Here is a 17,341-nt window from a genome sequence, read left to right as displayed (position 1 = left end):
AGCCAAGGACTAACATACAGACAGTTTTTATTTTGTTTCAAATCTAGGGAATTAAGTAATACAGGAAGGGAAAGGAATCCGGCCCTTTGTGGGGATCGCTAAGCAGACCGGTGCCTAAGTGTAATCATACTCTCACTGTTGCTATTTAGAATCATAGAATAACTTCATAGAATGGTTGGGGTTGGAAGGGACCATCTAGTCCAACCCCCCTGCAGTGAGCAGGGACATTTTAGCCAGATCAGGCTGCTCAGAGCCTCGTCCAACCTGACCCTGAGTGTTTCCAGGGATGGGGTTTCTACCACGTCTGGGCAACCTGCTCCAGTGTTTCACCACCCTCATGGTAAAAAATTTCTTCCTTAATATATAAAGCACTGTAATTGTGCACACAAATCAAACCTCTCCATCTCTACTATATTTTTTTTTTTTTTTTACTGCCTACCTCCCACAGTGATCTGTGTCCTATGTGCAGTTCATTGTTTCTCACCATCCTTTTCAAAGATTTCAAGAACTGCAAGAATGATACAAAGTTGGAAATATTTCTAATTAATGAGATACTAAAACTTAAGTTCTGTGTATTGTAATTAAGGGTAGGAGGTAATAATGATCGTGCTATAACCTAGCCTCACAGTTTCACCTAACAAAGGGGTGTTTAAGCATCAAGACTATCTCTTAATGGCTCTTACTGCATTTCAGGAAACCAGGTCCATCCCAGGATTTTGGTGGAAATTATCAAGGATTGAATCTGCTGAAGTATAGCGTTCACATGGGTGAGCAGTCTCGCTAAGGCCACTCAGCAATTGTAAGAGTATAACCTAAACCATATTAGCTTGTGTTACCCAAATGCTATTGACTGATTAAACTTTGTCCTGTATCATGGCAAGAGGGGAGGACAGCTTGTGTGACAGCTCAAGTGACAATGCATTGTTATTTTTCACAGAGCATCTGAAACACAATTTTTCATTCTTTTACACTTTCATGCAAGCTCTCTAGAAGGCTGTACCTTTCTGACTTGGTAGTGAAACAGGCATTTCTAACTTACTAACTGGTTCCTAACCCTCTGTAACGGGTACTGCTCCCATGCCCTGCATTTCCTTCTGCCTCCTTCTTTTGTCTTGGTTTTCCCTTGTACCCTTTTCCTTCACGCTTTGCTGGTCTGCACACAGACGCTTGTTGCTCTGATCTTCTCCTTCCCATAGAAACACAGAGTGTAAGCGTAGGTGACAAAGAAAACTTCAGTCAGCAAGGTTACTGTCCTGAATTTACAACCTTTTCAGACTTGGAACCTTTGCCCTCAGTTGCTGTGAGGAAAGTCAAAGCCTTTTCTTATGACCATGGGACTAAGTGTATATATGAGATGGTGCTGGGGCTGACTTCTGAAATCTTGCAGCTTTCCTACCCTGACTGATTATGCGCTTTCCAGGCACGGCCAGGTAGCAAAACCTAAACTTGTAACGGAAACAATCAACACCCAAATGAAGAGGTAGGGCTGGAATGTTGTTTTGTTTTGAGGTTGGGTTTGGGTTTTTTTGATAGTGGTTGTTACCTGAAAGGAAAACAAATGCTTGGGAATCGAGAACTTGCAAACTATGAAGTTGCATATACCTGCAAAATGCTTTAAAGAATAGCATTTCTACTGTCTTTAAAGCAGTAGATACACAAACCTTGTTTAATGCTGGACAAGTGCCAGCCAGAAAAAAGCTAAAGGTTCAGCCTTCTCCAGTGATTTACCATGTTACTTCTGCACATAAACTCGGAACTGTACTAAGTCGGTATGGCCCGTTTTCCAAACAACACTGCTGGCAGTAACAGGGTGTATGCTAGGATTTGCTGTAACTGTGACCTTCCCATTTGCTTGGACTGCAGATGAAAATGCAGAGTGCTATACTACCCAACGCCTCTCTGAGGGACTGTCCTATTCTTTTAGCTTTTGTGGAGGTTTCTGTACAAGGTGTAAAAGGCAGGACTGAAATTGCAAAACTGGACCTGAAGTATATGCCGGTAACTGTTAACTCAAGAGTTTGGCATTTTAAGAGAATGCGTAACAACAGGAATATAAAAATCTTAAATTAATATTTTTTTCAGTTCCCCAGTAAGGGTGACATCAACATAAAAAGCTCAAGTATTTTAGGACGTTTTACCTTGATAAAAATAAAGTGGAAAATAATATGGCTAGACATCTGGATTAATATATTCATTAATCAGGAATAACCTAGTCTTATATCTTGCCTTCCATTCTTTTACCTGTAGTTAGTGGTTTATTTTTCTAGCTGTTGATGTAACAAGGTACAAAATTGGTGTATTTTTAAAGTAGAGAATGTAATTAAGGCATAAAATTAAATAGAAGCAATTGAATTTCTCCAGCCAGACCCATCAATAGATTCTACTCTAAATTTTATTCCACTCTGCTTACAAAAGGTGCACGGTGTATTAAGCACTCCCAGCAAAAGAAAGAGGTGTTTTGTGCAGCAACCGTCCTCTCAGGAAGAACTGCAGGTTACAGGCTGGTGCTACCAGAAGCCATGAAGCCAATTCCAGTAGAGCTGGGAATTAGGCTGTGGAGCATCCCTACTCTGCAGCCTCCTCGAGTTCTCCACTACGAACGCTTGCACCAGTAAGAGGATGGAGGTCCCTTTAACTTCCTAGACAACAGGCATTTACTGATCTCTTATAATGGTCTCTAAAAGGGTTAGAATTTCCAGTTCTGAAGCCATCTGTGTACTATTCCAGCAATTATCATCTGTTTTGCTTTTATTCACTTGACTCAGTTAATCAGTTTCCGGCCATGTGATTTGTGGGAGGCAGTTACAGGTGCTTCTGTAACATGGAACATACATTCCAGCCATGGCATATTCAATAGTTCTGCTTTCACTGATGAAAAAGAAGAAAACATTCTTTATTTTGTTAAAATTCTTTGTATGATAAACTAGTGATAGTTCTCAAAAATTCAGATGCTTTTCTTCTTTAATTACATTATCCTCTAACTGTTCTTGAAGTGCTGGTAACACTTCTACTGCTTTATTTAAAAGACTCCATAGTTCAGTGCACAATAACTGATCCTGATCATTCTTGTCTCGTCTTAGAAAAGTAAAAATTAAAAAAAAAAAAGTACATGGAAACAAGACTATACCTTTTTGATCTGAAACAACTGCAATTTAAAAAAAATATATCTCAGGGAGCAAAGTTGTGCGTTCTTGCAGTCCTTTAGCATGTGCTGTATCACTGCTCTGTATAAGGAGCACGTTCAGTCTTACAAAGATTTTTGATCTTCTCTGTAAGTGAGGATATGTCAACTATTGGAGAGGCAGGAGGCACTGGGCACGGCCCCAGGGATGTCGACACAGAGGTTGGGGACAGGGACAGGACACTCTGCTTTGTCAGTGCAAGCTGAGGATGCCCTCACATGCCCTTGCCTTTGGATGCTGCTGCACACAAAACCAATGCGTCTAGAAAACTGTCAGTGATGACTCCAGGGTTTTGGTTTTTTTTCCATGTGAGCAACTCTGAGTTCCCCAATCACCATTACTGAATCATCTCTGAATTTACTATCTTTCAACAGTGTTGGAGAAAGAGGCGATTGATTCCCTGTGTTATTCTAACAACTCACAGCAGCCAAATCAGAATAACACCGATGGACTCTGATGTCCTATCTAGTCTCCCCTGGCTAAGCAGACAACCCTATGTGTGGTTAAGTCTCCAGGCCTGCTAGGACCTGAAAGGATCATCTCCCTCCACAAAAATTTCCTCCTGTCACTAAAGCAAAAGGAACAAAATAGAAAGGTCCGCTACTAAAAGAAGCAACAAGTGGCATTCCCATGCTCCTAAGAGCTAAAGAAAACCCTGCTCTCTTCCACACTTCCAGTTAAAACTGCTTGAATATAAGTATTTCTTTGTGAAATTTTGCATTTCTTTCTTTAGTTGTACCCAAATCATTGTTATGATAACAGAAATACTGATTTTTAATAGGAGGATGTGAGAGCAATACTGTGTAAGTTGATAGGCTGCCAAGCACAAAAAGAAAATAATATTTTCTGAGCTGCTTATTTTCTGTGCAGTTTGGAACTGCATTCTTCAGGGAAAACAGGAATTTGACACCTGTTGTACAAAAATGATGGTTAAAAAAAGTCTGGCTAGCTCAAGTCCATACATTTGCTGAGTTAATCTGTGTCATTACAAGGTGCCAAGACCATGCAGAAAAAGGAGAGGTAGGGATAAATATTTCTTATCTGTAGGTGACTCCTCAGCATTTCCTATCAAAGACATTACCAGCAAATGTTGTGTGTTTGTATGCTGTAAAGCGACTATGAAAGTGTCACTGCAGGGTTATGTTTCTCTAAATCTTTTGCAACACTTATTTCATAGATAAAAAAGTCTCCTTCCCAACTAGCTGAGCGCTAGGTCAAACTGGTTTTTACCCTCCTGTCTGACAGAAATTCTGCCAACTGCACCTGTTAAACACCACCATCAACCATGTGCAAGTTGATAGTTTGGAAAGCGTTAAGAGCATTGTGATACACAGCACTGATTTGAGGCTTTTACAGAAAGGTTTCAAAAATATTGAGTAGAAATAAAACTCCAGCAGCATAAAAATTTTCTTTGTACAAACTACTCAAACACTTCCCAGAAAAGGAAATAGTGGAATATATTTGGTTGAAATCTACAATGACTATAGCAGCTTCCGCATGCTTTCCAGCAGCGATTGATTTGCTAATGCAACATCCATTGAAATTAACGTAAACCAAGCACATGCAGTCTGATTTATTGGCTCTAAACTCATCTTTCCACAGTGCCAAAATACAACAACAAAGAAATCTACAAAGAAATCTTTTAATGTCTCATTTCCATTTCTCAAATGGATTCTCATTTTAATAAGAAATAACATTTTTCATCTGAGTGGATGGAATCCTGTTTGGGAATCTGAGAGAGAGAAAGAAATGCCATGGAAATAGATGAGATACTCTACTAGGTCAAAGCAAGCTGAGAAGATAAGCAATATCCAGGGAGTCTTTTAAAAATTGGACATGAGAGCTGGGTTTAACGCAGCTGGAGTACTAAGACAAATAAAAGAGTACACAAGACAGAACCAAGACAGGAGGTGAACTGAACGGCGACAAAAAGACAGGATGAGAAGTCAGAACCAGCCCTCATCCCAGATTAAAATTATGGTGGAAAGGTTTCTTTTGCTCTTCACACTAACTCGGAAATGTTTTCTTGGTTTGAGGAAAAAAAAAAGGGAGCAAAGAGAAGAGGAAATAGGAATTAAATACATACGAAATATATGAGAAAGATAACTAAAAGAGGCTAGTAGCAATTTGCCGAGCACTTGTGGCACACCCATGGCAGGTGGTTACTCACTGGTAGCTATTTCCAGAAGCTATATATTGAGACAGCCACATACTGTTCAAGCTTTAAGTTTAACTTGCACAAAGACAAAATTGTATCACAGTGGTTGTTTGTGGCACCTTTTACATCACTAATTCATCTCCAAAGAACACAGCACAATAGTAAAACCAAACAGCATATTGTATGCATTTTCAGGTAAAAGTCTGGCAAGTGGAATAGATGACAGCAGTTTCAGAGTGCAGTCACAGAAATAACACGACTTTCTCCCCAAACCAGTCAGCTATAGAAAATGTTCTCAGTCCCTTAAACACAACAGATCACAGGCAACATAAAAGGTTTAAATTGCAACTTCACTGTAGGAATCAGGAGCTGAAACGAGTATTAAAAAAAGAGAGAAACAAATTAATCAGACTTGCACAACCATGGAAGTACAGAGCTCAGCCCTGATGGCTTCCCAAAATACAGGACAGATTTGAACGTCTGTTGGCAAGTTTAAATACAGACAACATTCCTGTCCCCTTTTTATGTTATAATTATTTAAAGCAGCCTGACTTAGAAAGTTATTTAGAACTGTGATCTTTTTTACAAGAATCACTATGTTTTGTGGTAATACAGATTATTTGTCCACAGAAGGCACAGTGTTCTTAAAGAACAAGGAAGCAAAGCACTAACGTAAGCTGTCACTGAAATGGGCATGAAGAAGTGATAAAACTTTAGGGCAGAATTTGCTAGTGAGGATAGTATTAAACCTGTTAAAGAAAAAAAATACTCATATGATCTCAAATCATTCCTAGCATACTGTCTTCAAAGATCTTGGAAACAAAACCCAGCTAAGAATCTAACAGTTGAAAGGAAGCATCATTAATTTTATGATTAACATAATTAATTCTTATCAGCTAGGCATCATCGTGAAACAAGGCTGCCTCCGATCATCAGTTCGGTGAAAGGAAACCACCTAACTCCTATGCATTATTAGAAGTTAGTAGCATGCAAATAAATTAAAAACCCCTCAACAGCTGTTGTGCAGATAAGTACTGTTGCATTTGCCTTAGAAATATACTGTGACAAAAGAAAAGTTTTTGCTATTTTATTCTAAATATACATAATTAAAAATAGTTTTGAATGAGGTACAATAAGGCTAAGGCTCGGAGGTTCAGAACTATGTATGCTGGTTTGGGCTGTTCTCAGAGGAAACAGAATGCCACCATCTCAATGCTGTGATGAATGCAGCTATGTAAAATCTTGTCATTTGAGCTGGATTAATCTCGAATCTTTAATTCATAATAGTTATTTGACATTACAAATGCAATTATGTTATGGAGGGAGATCATCTCAGAAATATGATGAGACGGTCCCTGGGTGGTTTATAATCCACCAGACTTCTGAATTAAGGAAGGTCAAGCAATAATTTGCAAATAGGTCATTTCCTTTTCTGAAATTTCTACTACCTTAAATACAATTTAAAAACAGCTGTGAGGAGTAAACTGATAATATGAAATGTCTCAGCAACAAACATGGTATACAAAAGAATTTCTTCAAACGCACATCTCTAAAATTTTAAACTAGAAAGACAGGTAACAACAACCACCCCGATTTTAAGAATGGATACCTTAAAGATAGCTCTTAAATCTTCACTTGCATTGCAAGTAAATTTCTTAAACTTTAAAAATAAATCACTGTTACTTAATGTTTTGAAATTCATGCTAAGTGCCCCAATAAAAATGCTGAAACCTAACTTCAAGTACTTTTTTTTCCCCCAAAAAAATTTAGCCTCCATTCCAAACGGTAAACATGACACACCCATAAAAGAGCATTAGCTAAGTAAGAATAAGAATTTTTTTTTTATAAAAATATCACATGGCATTCTTGTAGCTTCTAGACAAGAATTTTTCAGCTAGGCTTCCATTTTATGTACAGGAAAATAATCCATTATTTGAAGCAAATAATGGAGATTTCAATAGTTTGAAATAGACAACTTTGAGGGCAAGCCAATGTCAGTAAAATATCAAGTATAATCTCTGCATATTTGTGAAATCCAAATCTTAGATACGAGGAACCTGTGACAAGATCCATCTGAAAAGACCGATTTCCCTAAGCATCTTAATTTTTATGTTTGCAGGTATTTTAGTATGAAACGTGACAGTTGTCTTATTCTAATTCCTAACGTCACCGCAATTTAGAAAAATTCCACCCTGAGCTCAAAGTAAAAACAAAGAATAAGAATACCTTCATAAGACCTGCTTGGAAAAACATGAGTCACATTACTCACTAACGGCTTGGCAACTGATATCAAACATTCAAACGCAAGCAGAAATGCATAGGCTTATGCTTTTGAAAGGAGCTGAGGTCCTAAGCTTTGCCCTTAAGTTAAGGCCACTTCTACTGGTAGGCATGCAGTAAGACAAGCGGGTCTATAGTTCATCTTCACTGGCTACAGCCAAGACAGCCGCCCCACTTACAAATAAACCATGATAAAAGATAGAAGCACGGACTCCTTTCCTGTATGCCTAGGAGTGGAGACAGAAAGGAGCATGTGGCAGTAAGCAGAGAATAGAGAGCAGGCAAGCTGGCAAAGCCATTGAAAGAAAAGTTTGTGAAACTCCTGTCTAAATTTAATTTGTGCTAAGGAACCAATAATGCTGAATGCAGACTTAAGTCAGGTGAGTTTCTGCTGTTGAAAGAACAAATCAGACAGTAAAATTGGTCAGATTGACAAAGCCAAACAAAAGAATACAGAAAAATAAGCCTAGGTCTCCATAAAGCATGGCATTTCTCACTAAAGATTTACATCCTTTTACTAGAGCAAAGATACCATTATTTGTACACTGAAGAATCATCTAAGCAGCCTTTACTGATGTCTGGAACATGAGAGAAATCAGCATTGGTAAAAGGTCCCCTTCCTTCAGTTACGAAAAAATGGAAAGAGAAATATAAATTCTTTGACCTGCTCTACAAGAACAGAATATGCAATTTGCCATGAGAATGGGAGCAGAAACGGTAACTTTTCTAGAGTTATAAAGTGTCCATGGCGGTTGGCCCAAAAGCATGGAGCTCGGAAGACAAAGTCTGCTTATACATCCTGATTTTGGAAAAGACATGTATCTTTACATTGTAGGAAAAAAATTGTTACCTGATCTTCAATAAGAAAAAGCGGATTAAAAAGTAGGCATGGCTATTTAGAAAAGATTTTCCATACCTGGATTTGAAGAAATCTATGACAAAGGCTGACTGACACGTTGCTCATATGATATTATAAATTTCTTACCAGGTGTAAGAGATAGTATGGACTAGCAGAAGTATGCAATGACAAATACGCAGTAAAAAACAAAACAGGGAATGAAAATGGGTTGCACTCATTCTGCAGTGCTCCTGAGAGTATGCTTTGGCACTCACAAACATAAAGCTTGGGAAAAAAGAAAGCTGATGTGTGATCTGAGAGTCAACTGAAGTTTGGTACTGAAGGAGAGCAAAGTATGACGAGAGGATGCAGATGAATGTGAAGCAACCAGAGTGTAACGGTTTGAAGAGTGGTTCAGACATGGGTCTGAATACAATAAATGGATAAAAGCAATGCTGTGAAGTAACCAACAGTTCAGCAGGGACCGTGGCAAAGCACCAATGCAGGTGAGGCAGTTCTTTAACAACGGCATAGGCAGCTATCGTGGCTCACGTATGAAGCACAAGTCAATGCTATATTGATGTAAAAACACAAGTAAGTATTATGATATATAAAAAGCAGTGGGATAGCCAACACTGGAAGAGAGAGACAATGACAGTGGTGTACTTTTCATTATGGGAGCTAAGCCATTACAAGAAGTAGTCAGACATCCTGTTTGGGCTCCTCAGCCTCCCTGAAAAAGTGGGCACACTTCTATGCTTCTGTGGGAGAGGAAAAAAGGTAGAAAGCTGCAGGGAAAACGTAGCTAGTCTGACTTACTGAAGCAAGTGATATAAAAAATAATGTTGACAAGAATCACACAGTGAGCAAAAAAAATAAAGTGAGCATTTAGATTAGAAAACCAGTCAGTCAGCCGAAAGCTGGCAGTCCAATAAGTAGGATAAAGAAATAACAGACGGAGGAGATACGACAACTGAAGTAATTCAAGACGATGCCTCATGCATTGAAAGGAGAAGATGGAGAGAGATGTGTCTCAAGAACAGGATTATTTTATCAAGGTACACTGCAACCAGTCAAAACATTATGTTGAGTCACAACCTGGTTAGGAACCCGATAAAAATGTGTGGAGTACATTTTACTTATTGCTTAGTTAAAATGACTTCACTATTTTATTTGAACTAGCGGTAAAATAATTTCTATTTTCTGTTCTAGCTTTTTATAAGGCACTATTAAAAAAATCCTTGTGAATAACCAAGCAATTAAAAAATTCCAACTAACTTCTAAATTGGGACCTCAATCTAGGTTCTATTTGCGGTATTTCAAAGAAGAGATTTTCTCTTAAAATGGTACATTAGAAATGTTCTCAGTTCATATGCATTTGTACGGTCCAGGTACTGGTCTATAAATTATACATTTCTACATACTCATATTTCTTAAAAACCATAACTAGGGTTTCCAAACATTTTCTTCTGATTTATTTTAAAATATCTAATAATATCTTTTAAATAACTAGGAAGTAAACTTTGTTAGTAAGGACTCCACAAACTTTCTTTGCCAGATCCCACGCCCAATAACACTATCATGTTTTATATAACATTGAAACCACAAAGGATGGCACTAATTCAGTTACCACTAAGGGCAAAACCATCAAGCTGTGATGTGTGCATGTGAATGCAAAATGCTGCTTTTAAAATCTTGGGCTTCCTATATAAAACAATTTCCATTTAGACACATCTAATTAGTTGTTGACCATTGTAAAAATATTTGGCTTAATTAGAACCTGAAGGCTGTCACCAGCTTTCAGAAACACTCAGTATGCTAGAGAACACTCAAGACTCAAGGCTATCTTAAAGAGCAGAGAGTCTTTCTTTTTCATGTTGACCATAGGAAGGACCAGAGAAAAAAAGCCTTATGAGAAGAAAATACTGTCCTTAAAACATGGCAAAAATCTTATTTATATTACATTAATATCCAGTTAACAAAGAATACAAGGAAGAAGGAACATAAAAAATGAAATATAATTTCTAACAGCTACCAAATATTTACCCACATTTGAAACAAAATTTCAGGTAAGTTAATAAGGTTTAGCACCGCTCTGTAAAGTCTGCAAATAAATGTTTGGACTTGTTTAAACCTTTGCTGGTGACATGAACAGTGGGATTGGCTGCACCCTTAGCAAGTTTGCCAATGACACCAAGCTGTGTGCTGAGGTCGACACACTGGAGGGAAGGGAGGCCATCCAGAGGGACCTGGACAGGCTGGAGAGGTGGGCCTGTGCAAACCTCATGAAGTTCAACAAGGCCAAGTGCAAGGTCCTGCACCTGGGTCAGGGCAATCCCAAGCATCGGCCATGAGTGGATCGAGAGCAGTCCTGGGGAGAAGGACTTGGGGGTGCTGGTGGATGAAAAACTGACTCTGAGCCAGCAATGTGTGCTCACAGTGCAGAAAGCCAACCATATCCTGGGCTGCATCAAAAGAAGGGTGGCCAGGAGGTCGAGGGAGGGGATTCTGCCCCTCTACTCTGCTCTGGTGAGACCCCACCTGCAGTGCTGCATCCAGCTCTGGGGTCCCCAGTGTAAGAAAGACATGGATCTGCTCAAGTGTGTCCAGAAGAGGGCCACGAAGATGATGAGGGGGCTGGAGCACCTCTGCTATGAGGACAGGCTGAGAGAGTTGGGGTTGTTCAGCCTGGAGAAGAGAAGGCTCCGGGGAGACCTTACAGCGACCTTCCAGTACTTAAAGGGGGCCTACAGGAAAGGTGGGGAGGGACTCTTGATAAGGGAGTGGACTGATAGGACAAGGGGTAACAGTTTCAAACTGCAAGAGCGAAGGTTTAGCTTAGATATTAGGAAGAAGTTCTTCACTGTGAGGGTGGTGAGACACTGGAAGAGGTTGCCCAGAGAAGCTGTGGCTGTCCCCTCCCTGGCAGTGTTCAAGGCCAGGTTGGATGGGGCTTGGAGCAACCTGGTCTAGTGGAAGGTGTCCCTGCCCATGGCAGGGGGGTTGGACTAGATGATCTTTAAGGTCCCTTCCAACCCAAACCATTCTGTAATTCTACAATTCTATGATTATATTTGGCTTGAAAATCTGAAGAAGGTGTTGAATCATCAAAGGACAAATGACAACTATCTTTGAGTGAAAGAGGAATTAGGGAAGGAAAATCTACCCAAGAATACATGCAAACAACATCCCAGTGAGCTCACAACATTTTAAATCTTCTCAATTCCGGAACCAGAATCTGCATTTTTTTCCATGTAACTAAGTGAAGATTCTTGTACAAGACATTTTACAAAAATTTGGTGAAAGAAAAAAAAAACACCAGCAGCTTCAGCATATAAACAACAGAGGAATGCAACCTAAGGCACAATACACATGCCTCTCTATAATTAAAGCACCTTTCTTGAACAGGAATATTTTTGCAGAGCTCAACACTAAAACATGGAATTGTGTCAGTATAATTAACTTGCTTTGTGATAGTCAGACTACATAAATACTTTGTTTACAAGTTACATCATCAGGGACTGTGTCGATTGACCGGCATCCTTTTCTATCATCTATCATGAACTGAAGCTCTGCTTTAAGGCCATAAACTCTTAATAGAAGAGGGGATTTTAGAAAGGATATGTACTTGACATATTTTCAAAAGCACTAGGCAGGCCTGGAAAAACTACTGTTTTCTTTTCTAGTGAAAGATTTAAGCGAAAAGACTTAGAAATTTCAGAAAGATTAAAGCACAGATAGCCTGTCCATATTTATATAGTATTACCAGTTCCCTAAAGAAAGCTGAAAAATGTAACTATTTCCTCAGGACTGTGGGCAAATAGGAAAGCATCAGTTTCTCAGCTTTTGAGGAAATAAAACTAAAAAGAGATAACAAAACAATATTCCTCTGAGAGGAAATTTTATCAATGCTTATAAATATCTAAAGGGTGGGAGTCAAGGGGATAGGGCCAGGCTCTTCTCAGCGGTGCCCAGTGACAGGACAAGGGGCAACGGGCACAAACTGGAGCACAGGAAGCTCCACCTGAACATGAGGAAAAACTTTGTTACTCTGAGGGCGACAGAGCCTGGAACAGGCTGCCCAGGGAGGTTGTGGAGTCTCCTTCCCTGCAGATATTCAAAACCCGTCTGGACGCAATCCTGTGCAACCTGCTGTAGGTGAGCCTGCTTTAGCAGAGGGGTTGGACTGAAGGATCTCCAGAGGTCCCTTCCAACCCCTACCAGTCTGTGATTCTGTGTAATACTGAATGAAATGATGAACCACCCCCCACTTAGGTATAAAACTGGGTATACAAATCCTACACAAAGGCTTAATGATCTTGACACTAAACTACAGAAATTTCCTTGCAGGTAAAGGAAATGAAAGACTTCAGAGTTGAGTCCTTTGACAGAAGTCTACTCTTCAAATAAGCAAAAGTAAAAATCCTTAGCTCAGAACCCTGAAAAAACCATGAGGAACAGCATACCCTAAGGCAATATGTAACTGACCAGTTTAAAACAAAACAGCACCCAAAATTTACACACCTCACACTAGATCCCATGATGGGAGAAAAAGACAAGGGAAGGAAAGACTACATAATTGCATTCGGGAAGCGGAATTCCAGAGTGTAAAACAAGATGGAGTGTTAGACTGTGGTATTAGCGCTGCTGTTGTTGCATTCAGGGGAATGAGGCAGAGACCATTAAGTTCATTAAATGAGTCAAGATTTATTATACATGTACAGTCAACTATATATCAAGTCTGCCTTTCCGCTTCTCTATTTCTGCATTAAAAATGGTCCACTTACTGAGAACAGTCATTCATTTCAATATTGTTCCTACATTTTCTATTAATTTTCTTACTTTGTTTTATGGCTGGCTGTGAAAAAGTAACTTCCTGTCTTGGAATTACAGTTATGAAAATGTCTGTCTGCTTACTCTGCATCACAGGAGAAACTTATTCTGAAGCCAAGCAACCTTCTGATGAAAAGCCTTTTGAAAAAGCTAAGACATGGCTGTTGAAAAGGATTTCTCAAAATCAACAGATCTAATGACTGTTACACTATGTCTCTTTTGCATTTACCTAACCTAATATTTTACATTTGTTCCCCATTGGGAGTGCAGAATGTGCTCCTTCATGAAAGACAAAGCTGAAGAGAGTTGCTAAACCAGTAATTTTTGTCACTAGATCATTGGTGTGAGATTAATGTCTTCCACAGAAGTAGGAAAGCAATTCATATTGTGTAGCTGTTATGCTACCAGATTGCACTAAGACAAATAAGCAACAACACTGCAATATTAATGCCATACTAATACAGACATTTAAAAAGAGTTCACAAAATTTTCCCTCCAATTTAAAGAAAATGTATAGTAACGGAAGCCAAGTTTAAGAAGTTTTGCCTGTTGTCATAGTAAGATAGATATTACTTCACGTGCACAATGAAGGAACCAATTAGCCTCATAAAAATACCAAGTTTTCATAGTTAGATTCCTAACTCTTGTAATCAACTTTGAAACGATTACAAATATTATGAACATGAGCCAACAGTGTGCACTCGCAGCCCAAAAAGCCAACCATATCCTGGGCTGCATCAAGAGAAGCGCAGCCAGCAGGTTGAGGGAGGTGATTCTCCCTCTCTACTCTGCTCTGGTGAGACTCCACCTGCAGTGCTGCGTCCAGCTCTGGGGTCCCCAGCACAAGAAAGACAGGGACCTGCTCGAGTGGGTCCAGAGGAGGGACACCAAGATGATCAGGGGGCTGGAGCACCTCTGCTATGAGGACAGGCTGAGAGAGTTGGGGTTGTTCAGCCTGGAGAAGAAAAGGCTCTAGGGAGACCTTGTAGTGGCCTTCCAGTACCTGAAGGGGGCCTGCAGGAAAGGTGGGGAGGGGCTTTTTACAAGGACCTGCAGTGATAAGACGAGGGGTAATGGTTGGAAGCTGGGAGAGGGCAAGTTTAGATTAGATACAAGGAAGAAGTTCTTCACCCTGAAGGTAGTGAGGCACTGGAACAGGTTGCCTAAGGAAATTGTGGCTGCCCCCTCCCTGGAAGTGTTCAAGGCCAGGCTGGATGGGGCTTTGAGCAACCTGGTCTAGTGGGAGGTATCCCTGCCCATGGCAGGGGGGTTGGAACTAGGTGATCTTTGAGGTCCCTTCCAATCCAAACCATTCGATGATTAGCAAATTTTCATTTTAAGTACTGTACTAACTTGATCTCATTAAGATAGCATTTTAATAGCATTCAAATGCTGTTAAAAAATTAAAATTGAAAATTTATATTCTCTGCCAACAAATACAACGTTTATTCTTCTAAACTGCTTGATGAAAAGTCAAATTATAAGTGAGAAAATGAAGAAGTTCATTTTAGATCAAGAAAATATCCTAGCTTCATGTGATTGGAATTGATTTTTAAAAGCTTTTCTATGTGAATACCCACCCTGATACAAAGGGTAAGTAAATATGTATGTAATATCATCACAGCACACAGTGCTGCCTGCTGCTGTTGTAGGTCCACAGCCTCCTTTGCATCTGTGATAAATCCACACCCTCTCTGAAGCAGATTTTTTAAAGATTCAGTACATTGTAAGTTCCTAAAATGGAGTCTTCTATAGTGCCCCATTTTATTGTTGGATAATGGTTTCTCTTATTTTAGCTTGGCTCTCTTGAAGCCTTTTTGGATCTAGTTTGGCCAAGTCCAAAGCACTTGTATGTGGTCTTCAGTGTTATAAGGAAACACACTGAACCACTCTCGTGGAAAGAAAACTTAAATGCTTTCCTAAAAACATGCTTACGTAATTTTCTTTGCCACCACAGATAGTAATAATGTTTCAGTGTTGCTAAAGAAATTAAAATGGTAATGGTCAGAACATAGATTTACAGTAGAAGGGAACTGCCCCTCAACACATCAAACACATTGTTGAAGCAAGAGCTCAGAAGTCAAGTAGTAGCAAACAGCATATGGACCAATACATCTATCGTCCTCCTGATCTTGAATAAAACAGGCAATTTGAAAAAGTGATTAACTCTCTTCTGTGGCTACAATGAGTACACGTCTAAGTTCTGCCTGCTTGATAGTACCGTGAGCTGTAAGAACTCAATTGCTTTATTCCCACCCGCACATTCTAACAAAAATTGAGTATACATAAAAATTTGATAACACCATTCTGCCTACCTGCCCCAATGCTTCACAATATAACAGCATCACAACACCTCTCTCAAGAATATTCGGTAAGAAACCAAGATCAGTAAAACTTGGAAGAAAAACTTTAAATATTGACCATAAATGTGTATATAAGAACATTTCACACATGACAACAGAATGATGATATAATTTATGATACCACATCAACAAAAATACAGTCCAAAGAACATACGAATGAATAATGATGTTTTCATGTGCATTAAACTCCCAGACACAGGAATTATGTTTGAAAACACACGCATGCACAGCTAGAAATCATGTTCCTTCTTTTTAGCCAGCAGCTATACTCCAGACTGAAACCATTTATATGATTTCCTTGGCAGATAGTACATAATGTTGAATCAACATGCCAAAACAAGACATCCTTTTCTATATCAGACAATCCCCTGACACTGCAACAGTACCCCTAAAAAAGATTTGGGGTTACAAGTGTGGAGAAAATTCCAGAATCGTAATCCTTTGTCTTTTAACATTTCCTTTATCAATGAACTTTCCATCATATCCTTTCTAAAGACAACGATTGGTATGAGAAACTATGAGTAAAAGGGAAAATAAAAAAAACTGTAAATGAAAAAATGTAAAATATCAAAATAGTTATCAGACTTCCTAAAGATCCAAAACTACAGGAGGAAAGTTATCAGGTAAGTAAAATTGAGTCCCAATTAAAACTAACATGAGACCACATCACAGCAATAGGGCTTACATTGCCATAGCAACAAAAAGTTTAAAGATAAATATAATTCGAATGCAAAATTTTCTCAACTACAGTCAAAATTATGAAATAAAAGTATGAGAGAGCTCTTTCTTCATTCGCAAAAAAAGAAACAGATAGATGTTACCCTTTCCTTTCCTAGTTCTGGCTTTTTTACAGCAATCTTGTGTCAAAAAACCCAAGTTTTTTTATGTTGAGTTTGGTCCCAAATCATTGAATTAAAATACAAAATAATAGTCTAAAGATAAAAAATGCTGTACTTTGGAAAAGCAGGGTTACACTGAATGAGCTTAATATGAAGAATTTTGTATATCACATAAAGCACAAAAGAAATAAAGTAAACAAGAGCCATAATATTGCTTATATTACAACTTAAATTAACTCTTCAGTTTATTATCAGGGATAGTTTTCTACAATATAGAATACAAGGGGTGACATAAGATTCTGCTCTGGTATTTTGAATAGTTTTTTTTTATTCTTCGGGCAATATAATTAGATTAGTTAATACAATATTGTTTCTACAAACAAATGCTTCTGCAGTAATTAAGTTCCTATTGCAAAACTTTTTTTTACTTGGTATTTCACATCATAGTTTATTGGAACAAGTTGAGATTTCTGTTTAAGGAGATCTCTTCACCCATCAGAAGAAACAATTTCACATGTGTACCCTCTTTGTAAGTAATATAATGGCCCTTCTGCAATCACAGTTGTTTTACAATGTATTATAAATATCTAGCTTTAAAAATGGATTTAATTTCACACTAGCCTAAAAAGATTCCAAGCCAATGCATTTAGCATAGTAACTGTATATTGTAGTTGTCTAGAACAATTTTGCATTTTAAATTGCTCTGTAAGGATTCAATGCGCAAACCCTTTAGTCAGCAGATTTCATTTGGCATTGAAAGGATACTAAAACGGATCTCTGCATGAATACTTCTCAGAAGTACATAGAACTATTTTTTACCGTATAATTCTAAAGCCACTACACGTTTA

General features: G+C 38.6%; 1 protein-coding gene across 1 annotated transcript in view; it reads right to left on the bottom strand.

Moving 5' to 3' along the window:
* Positions 1–17,341, bottom strand: part of LCORL (ligand dependent nuclear receptor corepressor like) — a 90,442-nt gene that overhangs the window by 517 nt on the left and 72,584 nt on the right. The window lies entirely within an intron of this gene.

The sequence above is a fragment of the Leptosomus discolor genome, chromosome 4 (genome assembly GCF_034619465.1).
Source record: "Leptosomus discolor isolate bLepDis1 chromosome 4, bLepDis1.hap2, whole genome shotgun sequence".
Taxonomy (NCBI): Eukaryota; Metazoa; Chordata; class Aves; order Leptosomiformes; family Leptosomidae; genus Leptosomus; species Leptosomus discolor.
This window is presented reverse-complemented; position numbering and strand designations above follow the sequence as displayed.